We start from the raw sequence: 12,820 nt of genomic DNA, 5'->3' as shown, positions 1-12,820 counted from the left end.
CGAATTGAAGTTTGCTCTCTTAAATAAGTTGTTCTTGGGGTTACTTATACAGTCAACCTGTATTAGGAATGAACTCTGTAGGTGGATTCGCACAAAGACTGCATGCAGAATTTTTAGGGTGAATAATAAGAAATGCTTGTTAAGCCTAACTGCATCCTCGGCTGAAGAGTAAATGAAGGGACAAATTGCTTTGGAAACTAAGTGGATTACCTCGTTTCATTGCATGTTATGCAACAATGTTAGTAGATCACTGATTATTACACATGTAGGACAAAGATAGTGTTCATGAAATGAGCAGATTCCCGTTCAGTCTTTTCTTTTAAGTTGTCGTAATGCATTTTTACGTAAATGGTGCAGTAACATGGTGTTCTATTGCCTCATGAATATTTCAGGTCATGATGCGAAAGCATATCCCAAAATAGAACAATTGCTCAATTATGAACGATAAGATACACATAGTTGTGTAGACCAACTAAACTATCCTAATACCACATAAAAGTATGACAAACAAGTATGAGTGGACAATAGAACCGCGGGAAAAGATGAACAACAAGCACATTGTCGATGAGTACTCTAAAACTCATTGAAGACCTCGTGTTTATATACTGACCAAGCCATAGCCAGGCCTACGCATGTATGGAGGGTCTGTGGAGCTAAGCTGACTGCCCCATAAGGAACAGATTCATGTTGGATGTACACCTTAAGTGGCTCAGAGTGGCTGGATCGCCAGATGGGAAGGACCACACAGGCCAGGGATCTGCAGATGATCCCCCATCCTGACTATGCCGGATAGGGCTGATGGGAGTTGCAGATCCCTGATCTAGGCGCGATGTATTGGCTCTTAGGTTGTCACTGGCCTGTTGATGTAACATGGGTCTTTGCTCTGGAAGGTTTCTTTACAAGCCTGTGTCCCTCATTCATCCTGTGTGTGTCTGAATGTTGACAGATCACAAAGCCCCATTCTGCCTATAGCGAAAGCAAGTTATCTGGCACCCCTAGTTTTCCATTTCATGTTGTCCCTGCAGTTTTTTCATTCGTACATTATCACATTTTCTTGCACACCTATTTCCCTAGGAATGGTTTGATTAAAAATATACCCCACCCCCCGGCACCCATTAGACTAAGAGTGAACGTTTACAGCAAATTGCCTGCTTTCGGTGGGTGGCTGACCAAGCCTCCTCTTCAAGTGAAGGGGGGTACACAGGTGAGTACAGCAAGCGGTTTACCCGTTTTAGGAAGCACATCCTTCTGGGGTTACACGGGAGACCGTTCCTTGGTCTCCCTGTTACTAGTTTAGTTTAGTTTAGTTTATTATTTGTATAGCGCCGCCTGGCCCTAGGGCATCCAGGCGCTTGCGATGAATACAACAAGAATAATGAATACAACAAGAATAATGCAGCAGAAATGTACAAATCGATTACATATTTACAAATTTACAGTCTTGGTGCATGCTAGTGCGGTAGGGCTAGGCAGTTTCTTTGGATAGAAGCCAAGTTTTGGTGTTGTGTCTAAATCTGTGAAAGGATGGTTCTGATCTCAGCTCGAGTGGAAGTGAATTCCAAAGTTTGGAGGCAAGCACGGGGAAGCTGGAGCCACCTGCTTTTTGGAGCTTAAATCTTGGGATATTTAAGCAGTGTGTTTGAGCTGATCTGGTAGGGCGCGCTGGGGTGTGGTGCTTGAGGTTGTCGGATAGGTATCTGGGTGCTTGGTTAGCTAGGCATTTGTGTGTGAGTGAGATGGTTTTATATTCAATTCTTTGTGGTATGGATAGCCAATGGCAGGTGCGTCTGGCGTCCGAGATGTGTTCTTGTTTGGGTATGTTCAGGGCTGCTCGCAAGGCGTTGTTTTGTATGACTTGTAGTTTGTTGATGTTTTTCTGACTGGTTCCCAAGTATAGCGCATTGCAGTAGTCAACTTTGGAAAGGACTAGCGCTCTGGCTAAGGTGATGCAGTTGGATGGTGAGAGGTAAGGTCTGCTGGCATTGATAAGTTTACAAGTGTAAGCAGTGGCTGATGAGATGGAATTGATCTGTCTTGTCAGTGTGAGGGAGGAGTCGAGGTAGATTCCTAGGGTTTTGACGCTGTTAGAGACGGTGATGTTATTGCCATCTATAGTGAATGCTTGATAGAGTTTGTCGAGTTTATTAAGTCTGGGTTGGGAACCTAGGAGAAGAAGCTCGGTCTTGTCGTCATTAAGGCATAGGCCATGCTTGGCCATCCATTCTTGGATAATGGAATAAATGTTGTTGAGAGCAGTGAGGTCGGTGGAGTAGTCGCCTGTTAAAGGGATCAGTATTTGGGTGTCATCTGCGTAGTTGGTGTAGATGACACCCAAGCGGTCCAGTATGTCAAAGAGGGGTTTCGTGAATACATTGTATAGAGTGGGGGAGACGCAGGAGCCCTGGGGGACACCGCAAGTGACTGGGGCTGGGATGGCAGAGGCTGTGGGTGCGAAGACTCTCATGGATCTGTTGTTAAGGAAGGAATGGATCCATGCGTTGGCGTTATCTGAAAATTTGGCTGCTGAGGATAGATGTTTGCAGAGGATGTCGTGGTTGACCAGGTCGAAGGCGGCCGATAAGTCAAGGAGGAGAAGGAGGGCTAGTTTACCATTGTCTTTAATGTTGTCCATCTGTGTCTTAAGGTCAATCAGGGCGGTCTCAGTGCCGTGTTTGGGGCGGAATCCTGATTGTCTGAGTCCTAGTAAGTTATTTTTCTCGAGGTGGTTCTGTATCTGGAGATAGGCAGCTCTGTCGAGGATTTTTAGTAGGAAGGGTACAGTCGTTATGGGTCTGTAGTTGGTGGGGACATTAGGGTCAAGGGTGGGCTTCTTAAGTAAAGGAAGAACCCAGGAGTCCTTGAGGTTGTTGGGCACTATGTTGGAGGTGAAAGATGCGTTGATGAGGGAGGTGATGAAGGGAGCAAGTTGTTTGGCAGCATCTTTAATGATAGGGGCTGGGCAAGTGTCGCCTTGGCATTTGGACGGTTTAAGAGAGTAGATTATTTCTTCAACCTCTTTAATGGTTATGGTGGAAAACTCAAAGAGGTTATTGTCATCATTTTGGGGGGTGGTGTGGGTGTGTGTAGAGGGGGTGATGTTATCGGAGAGGGTGAGGCTTTCTTTCTTTGTCAGGATTTTGGCTTGTAGCGTGGCAATTTTGCCTAGGAGTGCTTCCTGGATGTTCGTGCACCAGTGGATGTCTTTGTTGCAAGTGTCTGGAATGGGGGAGGGTGATTCGAGTTCTCTCAGGATATTGAAGAGCTCTTTGGTATTAGATTTGGCGTTGCTGATTCTTTCATTGTACATGTTTTTTTTAGACTGGATGATGGCTGATTTATAGATGTTCGATGCTAGTGCGTAGGATGTCTTATTAATAGTGGATGGTGACTGTTTCCATGCTAATTCAGCTTGTCTTTTGGCTTTGCGGAGTGTTTTTAGTTTGGGGGTGAACCAGGAATTGAGGTGTGCTCGTGGTTTGGCTTTCCGAAGCTTGAGTGGTGCTATGGTATTTATGGCCTTAAGGATAGTTGTGTTGTATAAATCTACTAATTCAGTAGGGTTGGTCATGGTGGGTGAGAAGTCGATGATGGGTTGGAGTAGCGGGAGGAGTTTCTCTATTGTGATATTTTTGTTGTTTCTTGTGAGTGTGGGTGGGGCATTGGAGGAGGGCCCCGGTGTTTGAGTGCCTTTGTTGATGGTGAAGGTAATAAGGTGGTGATCGGTCCAGGCGCATGGAGTGTTGGAGAGGATGGTAGTGTTGCAATTGAGGTCAGCTATCCAGTCAAGGATGCGGCCTTTGTTATGTGTGGGTTGTGCGATATGGTGGGTGAGTCCTAATTCTGAAATAGTGTTGGCGATAGTGTGAGCTTTGTCATCTTTCTCATCATTGAGACCTAGATTAAAGTCTCCTAGGATGAGTAGTCGAGAGTTAGGTTTGATATTGTTAGAGAGTAGAAGGGCTATGTCGTCATTAAAGGATAGTATGGGGCCTGGCGGTCTGTAGATGAGGTGGATGGTGATAGTGCTTGTGTGCGTAGTGGATAGTTTGAGGGTGAGTAATTCCGCTGATGTCAGTGATTGGTTTTGTATGTGTCTAATGTTGATGGAACTTTTTGCAATAACGGCTACTCCACCACCTTTAGCTGTTTGTCTGTCTGCACGGTAGATGGTATAGTCATTGGGTATAGCAAGTGATAGAGAGGGGCCAGATGCTGGGTGGAGCCAGGTCTCTGTAATAGCTATGAAGTCGAGATCATTAACGGTAATAATGTCGGCAATGTCTAAGGCATGGGCGACTACAGATCTCGCATTGATGAGTGCACCTTTAATGGTTTCGGTGGTGATGCATGATTTTTTGATGTGGGTGCGGGGGGAGGGTGCGATCAGGCCGTGTGATATCTGGTCTGTCGGAAGTGTAGGGCGTGTGCAGTGAGGGGCAGATTTGGTGAAGGTTATGTTTTGTTTGTTGCCTAGATTGGGGAAGGATGCGGGTGTGTGTGTTCTGGATCTAAGTCGGGTGAATCTCGATAATCCTGAGCAGGGATAGGATCTGCTGGTAGTGAGGTTCGTGATAGTGGGTTGGCCGATGGGAGTAGTTTGTGATGCTTCTTGGGGGCTGGGGGTGTCTGCTATGCGATGAGAGTCAATGGAGGAGGTAGGCTGGAAGGGGTTGATGTTGGGTAGGAAGGGGGTGGGGCAGGGTATGGGATAATGTCTGGGGCAGGCTAGTCTGCTGAGGCCTTTGGGGTGTAAGCGAAAGTGTGACCCTGTACAAGGGGTGTCATGGGGGACCAGGCAGAATGGGAACATAATGAGGAAGGTCCAGGTTATCATTTCTGAGTTTAGAGGGAACTGACGCACAAAATCGTCAGAGAGAAGCTAGTGCGCAATGTTAGTACACAATGGTGCTGCAGTGAGGGTACTAGCGCAGAGAATCGGAGAAATGCTAGTGCACAGTGTTGATACCCAGTACTAATACGCAGTGTAATCTAGGCGACCATAAGACATTACACAATGTCACAGTAGTCTCTAAGCGACCATAAGGCACTTACACAATGTCACAGTAGTCTCTAAGCGACCATAAGGCACTACACAATGTCACAGTAGTCTCTAAGCGACCATAAGGCACTACACAATGTTGTCACAGTGGTCTCTAAGCGACCATAAGGCACTACACAATGTTACAGTAGTCTCTAAGCGACCATAAGGCACTACACAATGTCACAGTAGTCTCTAAGCGACCATAAGGCACTACACAATGTTGTCACAGTGGTCTCTAAGCGACCATAAGGCACTACACAATGTTACAGTAGTCTCTAAGCGACCATAAGGCACAACACAAGTGGTCACAGTGGTCTCTACGCGGCCATAAGGCACTACACAATGTTACAGTAGTCTCTAAGCGACCATAAGGCACTACACACGTGGTCACAGTGGTCTCTACGCGACCATAAGGCACTACACAATGTCACAGTAGTCTCTAAGCGACCATAAGACACTACACAAGTGGTCATAGTGGTCTCTCAGCGACCATAAGGCACTACCCAATGTGAGCAGTAGTCTGTGTTATACCGTACTGCGAGAACAGGGTTCAGTGAAGGCTTGAAACAGTTCAGGTTGCTGGCTGGAACAGTTGAAAAAAGGTTGCAGTAAGGGGCGTATGTTACCCCAGAGGAGATGGGCAGGGGATCTAACCCTATGCTCGGTGGTGTATAGAGGCTAGAGATAGGCACAGTGCACAGTGCCTTCGAGGTGGGCCGGTTCGGAACCTGCTGGCTTGTGGTTGGCTCCCAATAGAGGAGAGGGGCCAATCACGATGTTTGCAGGGTAGCGGGGCCGGATGGAGGGCTAAAGATGCGGCGGACAGCCATCTTTAAATGGTGTGAACCTCAGGGCTGGATGCACTTAGAGTGCATTAATGGGGCAGATCCTGGCAGGAAAGGCCGCACTGGGCAACGCTGGAGCAGTGCGGATATTACTAAATAATTTGCCGCGTGTTGCCTTCAAGATGCACGCTCGTGCTGTAGCTAGGGACTCGTGACATACCTGGTGTCAGCAGCTCCAGCAGTAGATGGAAGGAGCTCCTGCTCATGGTGGCTCTGGATTGGTAAGGGCAGAGTTTCTGGCCCCTAGCTCCGAACAGGCACCCAACAGGCCTTAGAATGGCCTTCGAGCTGGCCGCCGGCGTAATCCGCCTGCCGGCGGTTCCAGCTGATGAAATTGAGGCTTAGCCTCGGTTTCGCGCTGCGCCCGGCATGGGCGAGTCAGGCGCCGTGTGGGGACAGGGTCAGGCAGGCCCTGTCCGAGTTCCCGGTTCGGCGCGTGGTTCCTCTGCTGGGCTGGTGGTGCTGGGGGGGCTCCTGCCCTCGCCCCACGATGAGGAAGGATGGAATGGGGGGTTAGCAGGCACCCAACAGGCCTTAGAATGGCCTTCGAGCTGGCCGCCGGCGTAATCCGCCTGCCGGCGGTTCCAGCTGATGAAATTGAGGCTTAGCCTCGGTTTCGCGCCGCGCTGCGCCCGGCATGGGCGAGTCAGGCGCCGTGTGGGGACAGGGTCAGGCAGGCCCTGTCCGAGTTCCCGGTTCGGCGCGTGGTTCCTCTGCTGGGCTGGTGGTGCTGGGGGGGCTCCTGCCCTCGCCCCACGATGAGGAAGGATGGAATACTTTTGGATACTATTGCAGGATTCCTGGGCTAACCTTCCCAGAGGCGTTGGAATGAACTCTGCCACATCTATAAATCTTTGTCTGGCCCTCCAGAGGCTCCTCTGCTGCAAGAAAACTTGTAGTCTTGCTCCTTCGTCCACACCGTAGAGGCATCTGAGAATTGCGCCGAAGCCCACACTCTGGAGGGATTGTCGAGAAAAATCTTACTTGCCCAAAGCCGGAATGCCTCACAATACTTCTCTCCGAATGACAACTGAAGACGTTTCACAGGTGAGGTCGAGAAAGGACGCACCTGACAGCAACAGCTTGCATTGAAACACAGGCGTCTTATTCATGCAGTTGTTAAGGTATGGGTTGGAAGAAACTATAGGAACTCGGGAAGTCTCTACAACTGAAAATGGATGACTAAATGTATACAGTGTCAGGAAAGGATTAGCGTAAAGTGAGGGATTCTTGCAGTGTCCACCACCTCAAGCTGCGTAAATTCCAAGACATAAGGCGGAACCTAGTCTTAGACGCCTATGTCCCCCTAGGGACTTATTACATATAGTTTTGGGAATTTCTATTGGACACATACCTTGGGCTTAAAAAGTCCACGCCTCCAAACAAATCTCTGAGCTAAAACACAATGTGCCAACTACTGGCCAACCAAAGAGTTCACTAACCCTGCTCTCCAAATTCCATCCCTCGTCCCCAACACAAAAGAAAGAACCGTCTCCTGGAAAGGCTCTTCCAGGGTTTCTTCAGTCTGGACCCTCTGTGGTGTTCCTGCTTGCACTCTGATGCTTCAGACCTCTCTCAGGACCATCGCTTGTCAGCCCTCTTCTCATTCTCTGCTTTTACCATCTTATTATCCGGCCCTCCTGCTGAAACTCTGCAGGAACTGCTGAACTCTGGAGCCCCCCAGCCCCTTCCAATCCGTTCAGCCCCCAGCCCTCCTTAACCTGGCTCAACTCAGGACAACCCGGACGGAAGAGGGGAACTGAATCAAACAAAAAACCCAGTCTCACCTTCTCCACCTGGGTCTGAGATCTGCTGTCAATGAGAAAGAGGCAAGAACAGAGTTAGTTGCCCTCTCTCCCTCTACTCCTGGCCTCTCCGGCTCCAACTACCCGTCTCTTCCAGGATTAACTGGGCCTGCCTTTGCACCTGCCCCTATGGAACAGGTCCAGCTCTGTGATTCCCTGCCCATTTCCACTACTTGGTTTCGGTGCCTCTGAATTTGCTTCAGAAACCCTCTCCTTATCTTTTAGAGAGATGAGAATAAATTCCTGGACTTAAGAAAAGTCTTTAAGAAGCTAAAGCTGAGTATCTCTTAAACGCCTTTACTCAAAAGTGTGTCCTAGGCTACAAACTCCCCTTTTCCTTAAGGAGGTTAGTCTACGAACTGCCTCTTTCCTTAAGGAGGTTAGTCTGCGAACTCACCCCTTCCTTAAGGAGGTTAGTCTACGAACTGCCCCTTTCCTTAAGGAGGTTTTACTTCTGTCCTCTGAAATTGGACTCCAATGAGGGAAGGGCTGTTTCCAGTGGATGGTACGACGTTGTTACAAAGACATATTTTCAATGTTTTTTTACCAAAACATTTTAATCGAAAAAATCCATCACAAAAAAAAAGAGAGGCGCAGGGAAGGTATTTAAGGGGCTGGGGTGGAGGGAATATTCGTAATAACAATAGGGAAGGGGTGGATTGGGGAAACCCGTCCAAATTTAAAAAAACATTTGATGAGTTTTTTGAGAAAAAAAAGCTTCTGTGAAAAACCCATTGAAAACATAACATTTGTTGGGAGAACATAGAACCCTGTGGACTTTCCCCAGTGAAACTCCTCTGTGCTTTGCGCACCACAACCTCTGTGGCCTAGCTCCCAGCTGCACTCCTTAGTGAAACACATGCGCCTTAGCAAGACACAGAGCCATGTGCAAGAGGATGCCGCATAGCTTTGCTGGCATGCACAGCCATGGCGTGCTGCAGCAAGACGCCAATCCTTCACCGAGGACCTCGCGGGCCACTGCTTCCTGCAATGCTAGTGTGCCATCCTGTATGAAATCATATGGGAAACCCGATTCTCTGTGCGAGTCAGATACTTTAACAACATGTATGCAGAGAACACACAATTCAAAAAGGTCAATTTACTCAAAAGGTGTTTAACATAGAAAAATATGGTATAGCAACAATATAGAATTATTTCCAAAAATCTTGTGCTTCTGTAGAAAGTGTCACTCTGGTGGGGTTCAGCAGAGAAGTGTGGCTCCACGGTTTCCTCCACCCACTTCTCCCTATCATGCCCCTAGTCCTGAGTAACCATTTGCTGTTCTCCCTGGTCCCCAGCATATTGGCGCCACTTCGTACCGCCAACCACCTCCGCAGATTCCCCTCGACCAATTGGGTCCTCTGGAATATCCCTATTCCCTTTGGCTAAGGGGTGGTCCTTCCTTCTCTATCCCTCCTTAAAGGGTCCAGCTATTTGCCAAGCAGCCCCTTTCTCTTCATCCTGTTGATAGTCGTCGTACAGCCATTTCATCTTTCCCCAGACAACTCTTTCATTCTTGTCTCTCGACACCACCTTTCCCCACCTTGGTCCCGTGCATTGACCTTCCCCCTAAAGCTCCACCTACAAATCTCCTTCTTCCTGCTTCAAAAGACATTTTCCTCGGTTCATACCAAAAGGAAATATGTCTTCTTCTCTATGATGGAATCTCCCTCCTTCTTTTGTCCAATAATCTTTCTCGCCAAAGTTATAGCTACCTCCTATAAGTCAGACTTTCTCCCCTCGCTGTCCCACATAGGCTCTCTCCTTCGTCCTGACAGTCTTTGTTCTTTCCTCACCAGCACCATCACCCTTTTCTCCCCTGTCCCAGATCATAATGCCTCTCCTTCTGTTTCAGATCAATAACCGTATCCTCCTCTCTGGGGTGATATCCCTCTCTTGCTCTATCATACTCACTCTCTCCATCCCGCTTGCTCTCTACCTCGCCATATCCCTCTCTCTTGCTGTATCGTGCTCACTCCCTCCGTCTCACTTGCTCTCTACCTCACCATATCCCTCTCTCTTGCTGTATTCGTGCTCACTTTCTCTGTCTCGCTTGCTCTCTACCTCGCCATATCCCTCTCTCTTGCTGTATTGTGCTCACTCTCTATGTCTCGCTTGTTCTCTACCTCGCCACATCGCTCTCTCTTGCTGTATCGTGTTCACTCTCTCCGTCCCGCTTGCTCTCTACCTCGCCATATCCCTCTCTGTTGCTGTATCGTGCTCACTCTCTCCCTCTCTCTTGCTCTCTACCTCGCCATATCCCTCTCTCTTGCTGTATCGTAGTCACTCTCTATGTTTCGCTTGTTCTCTACCTCGCCATATCCTTATCTCTTGCTGTATCGTACTCACTCTCTCCGTCCCGCTTGCTCTCTACCTCGCCATATCCCTCTCTCTTGCTGTATCGTGCTCACTCTCTCCTTCTCGCTTGCCCTCTACCTCGCCATATCCCTCTCTCTTGCTGTATCGTACTCACTTTGTCCGTCTCGCTTGCTCTCTACCTCGTCACATCCCTCTCTCTTGCTGTATGGTGCTCACTCTCTCTGTCTCGCTTGCTCTCTACCTCACCATATCCTTCTCTCTTGCTGTATCGTGCTCACTCTCTATGTCTCGCTTGTTCTCTACCTCACCATATCCCTCTCTCTTGCTGTATTGTACTCACTCTCTCCGTCCCGCTTGCTCTCTACCTCGCCATATCCCTCTCTCTTGCTGTATCGTGCTCACTCTCTCCGTCTCGCTTGCTCTGTTCCTCGCTATATCCCTCTCTCTTGCTGTATCGTGCTCGCTCTCTCTATCTCGCTTGCTCTCTACCTCGCCATATCCCTCTCTCTTGCTGTATCGTGCTCACTCTCTCCGTCTCGCTTGCTCTCTACCTCGCCATATCCCTCTCTCTTGCTGTACCGTACTCACTCTCTATGTCTCGCTTGTTCTCTACCTCGCCATATCCCTCTCTCTTGCTGTATCATACTCACTCTCTCTGTCCCGCTTGCTCTCTACCTTGCCATATCCCTCTCTCTTGCTGTATCGTACTCACTCTCTCCGTCTCGCTTGCTCTCTACCTCGCCACATCCCTCTCTCTTGCTGTATCGTGCTCACTCTCTCCGTCTCGCTTGCTCTCTACCTTGCCATATCCATCTCTCTTGCTGTATCATGCTCACTCTCTCTGTCTCACTTGCTCTCTACCTCGCCATATCCCTCTCTCTTGCTGTATCATACTCACTCTCTCCGTCCCACTTGCTCTCTACCTCGCCATATCCCTCTCTCTTGCTGTATCGTGCTCACTCGCTCTGTCTCGCTTGCTCTCTACCTCGCCATATCCCTCTCTCTTGCTGTATCGTGCTCACTCTCTCCGTCTCGTTTGCTCTCTACCTCGCCATATCCCTGTCTCTTGCTGTATCGTGCTGACTCTCTCCGTCTCGTTTGCTCTCTACCTCGCTCGCTCAAAGCAGAATCTCCCTCCTGCTCCTCAATAATATTTCCTTCCTCTGACACACTAGAATGTCTTACTGCACTCCTAATATCTCTTCCTTCCAAAGTCAAGGCTTCCCTCACCTTACCACACACCAGGATCTCCTGCGGGAAGGTTTGCATCTTCAAACTCTCCTGGGTAATGACTGACTGAGCAGATCAACTCTTAACGTCTGGTGTGTCCTTCCCCTGAACTGCACTTCGGAGTAGTATGTGTTGGTTGTCCCTGTGATTGGGCAATGTGCTTGAGGGGATCATGTTGGTTGAAAGAGGGGGGTAGGCCTAAACCTATATGAATGCCTGCTGCCATCTTGGATTCCAGCACTGTCATAGATAGCCATCCCCTCTGGACCCGTGCTGACATTGCTTCACCTGGGTGTCAGGCTTCTGCTCACCCTCCCAATCCTCCTCACCTGAATCTTCGGATGATATGTCCATGGTAATTGTAACAGACGTCTTGAGGTTCTTCTTCTTGTCTGATGACAGCCTTTCCTTAGGCTTTCGGTCCTTGCAATCGTGTAAATAGGGTCTGGCTCCCCCGGAGGCCACCTTGGCAGAGATGGGAATCTGCTCTCGGGGGACCCCGGGGAGCCAGCCCCAAATTCAGGGAAAAAGCCAAGAGGCAGAAAAAACCCTGATGACCAAGTGTGCAGGAAGGAAGTCTGTGGTTTAGATTATTGTAAGATGATGTGGCGAATTCGTTGTCTGGGATAGCAGCAGCCAGTTGAAGCAAAGACTGCTGTAACCCAGAATTAGAATACTAGGATACTTCAGTGGAAATGTATATCCTAAAGTGGATAACACAAAGTAAAGGAGTTCGGAAGCCAGAGAGTAAATGTAGAAGGGATGAAAGGGGGAAGAGGCAGACTCTTCAGGGGAAGAGTTCCAGCGGGAAGACATAAAGAAAGACCGAAGCCGGAAGACGAAGGTAAGGGATAGAGTATAAGTAGCAATAATGGTATTGCCGGAAATTAGTTAAGGATACAGATTGTGACTGAAACAAGAAAGTTACAACGGACACCTACTCAGAACATTGCGGGAATCGCGGAGCGCCGCGGAAAGGCACCCGAATCTAAGGATTATGGAAAGCACAGAATGAATAGAACAGAGTACAAAAAAGAGCAACACAGAACTGCGGAGGGATAATCAGGACGAAACTGACAGATTACACAAGTAGGAAACTCAAGGAGTGTACCACGGAGCGTTGTCCGGAGAAAAACAGATACAACGCACCGGGAGGGGGGCAGAGTCTGATTATATATCTGATTCCGCCATATTGGATGAGGACCAGAGCGGGGAGAAGAATGTATGGCTAATGTCTCCAGTAATTCCACAGCTTCCACCCGCAATTCCTGACAGTATACCCACTTCTCCTCGGGGAACCCCCCTGGTTTTCCGGGGTGCAACTGATGGAATCTTCTTAACAATCTGGGGGCGTGGATGTGACTCTCTGGTTCCCAAGATCTTTCTTCGACTGGGTATCCCTTCCAATGAACCAGGTATTGCACTCTGCCCTTGCGATATTTGGAATCCACTAGATAGGCAACCTCGTATTCGTCAGGAACTTGAGTCATGGGAGTCTGCACCCATGAAAGTTTCTCTGAAAAGGATCTTCTTTGTACATCTTCAGTAGGGAGGTGTGGAAGACTGGATGTACCCTCTGG

At 48.7% G+C, this 12,820-nt stretch overlaps 1 protein-coding gene across 3 annotated transcripts in view; it reads left to right on the top strand.

Annotated features, from left to right (window-relative positions):
- Positions 1-12,820, top strand: part of GLB1L2 (galactosidase beta 1 like 2) — a 779,452-nt gene that overhangs the window by 665,687 nt on the left and 100,945 nt on the right. The gene's annotated exons all lie outside the window — the stretch shown is intronic.

This window comes from Ambystoma mexicanum, chromosome 9 (genome assembly GCF_040938575.1).
Source record: "Ambystoma mexicanum isolate Mex_15411 chromosome 9, UKY_AmexF1_1, whole genome shotgun sequence".
Taxonomy (NCBI): Eukaryota; Metazoa; Chordata; class Amphibia; order Caudata; family Ambystomatidae; genus Ambystoma; species Ambystoma mexicanum.
The sequence above is the reverse complement of the archived record's forward strand: the minus strand, read 5'-3'. Positions and strand labels throughout refer to the sequence as shown.